We start from the raw sequence: 1,793 nt of genomic DNA on the forward strand, positions 1-1,793 counted from the left end.
CAGAGTAGCTGAGACTACAGGTGTGCACCACCACGTGTGGCTAATTTTTGTATTTTTAGTAGAGAACAGGGTTTCACCATGTTGACCAGGCTGATCTCGAACTCCTGACCTCAGGTGGTCCACCCGCCTTGGCCTCCCAAAGTGCTGGGATTACAGGTGTGAGCCATTGTGCCTGGCCAAAGCATTTACTTCAGTGAAATGATGGGGCCTCAAAAGTTCTAAAAATGTGTGGCCCCTCAAATTCTTTTTGTGTATGTGTGTGTGAGCCAAAGATTTATTTCTTCATTTCTTGCATTTGAAGTACTCTTGGATGACATCCTTGGCCTGAGACTCCTTACCATAGTCCTTAACTACTACACAACTGCAACCAACCACTTTACAGGGTTTCCCTTCTCTGTCAATTTTACAGAGGCCTATCCTTTCCCCTAGTTTCTTGTTGTCATCAACCTTAATTAGGTTGATTTGGTGTTCATGGCAAAGGGCCTCCACGACTTGACATACATAGGCTCATCACAGTTGGGTGCAAGCACACAAAGATGGGCTTGGCACTTGTCTAAGTCTTCGGCAGCTTCATGAATTCCACGTGCTAGGCCATCGTGGATGAGGGTGGTCTTCAGCACCTCTTGTAAAGCAGTATTAACGTCCATTACACCTCCAGCAGCAATGCCTTCCTTGGCCATGGCGGTGGGTTACAGGTGAAGCTGAATCTTGAAGGCACCCAAGCCTCCGCCTCCGCACGACTCGGCAGCAGCAGGGAAAGAGCCTCAAATTCTTAGCACTTTAAAAATTTCTGCCTAGATCTGAGAGACCTACTCTTACCATTGTCAAGCCAACCTATTGTGTCTTTTACAAATATTGACTTTTACAATATTGACTTCTTTAGTTACTGCACTGACTTTAGTTACTGCTTCGACATTCCATCTAAGTGGAATTAACTGGAAACTTCTCTTCGGCCTCCCTTGCAAAGTCATTCTTTCCACAATGGGCTATTTACCTTTCTCTGTTTCTGATGCAAAAGCCTCTTGGGCCTCTAGGGAAACATCTTTCAGATCCGAGGCCTATTCTTTTTTTTTTTTTAATTTTGAGACAGAGTTTTGCTCTTGTTGCCCAGATTGGAATGCAATGGTGTGGTCTCGATTCACTCCAACTCCGCCTCCCAGGTTCAAGCGATTCTCCTGCCTCAGCCTCCCAAGTAGCTGGGATTACAGGGGCCTGCCACCATGCTTGGCTAATTTTTGTATTTTTAGTAGAGATGGGGTTTCACCATGTTGGCCAGGCTGGTCTCGAACTCCTGACCTCAGGTAATCCACCCACCTCAGCCTCCTACAGTGCTGGGATTACAGGCATGAACCACCGTGCCCAGCCAAAGACTGTCCTATATTGAACTTGGACATTTAAATGTACATATAATTTGCCACTCCAAAAAATAACTTGAAATTTTCATTCAGAACTATTAGGTCTGAATGTAGGTAGTGTTTTAGTGTCATTGTCTAAAATTCTGGATCCTCTCAGCCCCAAGCATGAAAAAAAGGCCATTGTACCTACAGTTCAATTTCAGTTGTTTTTGGTTGAGCACCTCTTGGTTTCTTTATTTGCAGATGAGATGATCATAACTGATTCTGCCTCTGTGGTCACAGTACAGGTTCTCCTTGTAGCACCATCTTTGTTGTGAAGTTGTTCTGTGACTCTGCCTGCCGTTAAATGAACTCATTTCCCACTCACACACCTGCCTCTGAGAGCTTGATGCTGATCCTTTTCGGAAACCAAGCAGTGCAGCAGCCTCACAGAATAGG

General features: G+C 45.1%; 1 pseudogene; it reads right to left on the reverse strand.

The window, feature by feature from the left end:
• Positions 1-260: 260 nt before the first annotated feature.
• On the reverse strand, positions 261-832 carry LOC134730547 (small ribosomal subunit protein eS12-like; annotated as a pseudogene).
• Positions 833-1,793: the final 961 nt, after the last annotated feature.

Source organism: Pan paniscus, chromosome 5, assembly GCF_029289425.2.
Source record: "Pan paniscus chromosome 5, NHGRI_mPanPan1-v2.0_pri, whole genome shotgun sequence".
Lineage (NCBI taxonomy): Eukaryota > Metazoa > Chordata > Mammalia > Primates > Hominidae > Pan > Pan paniscus.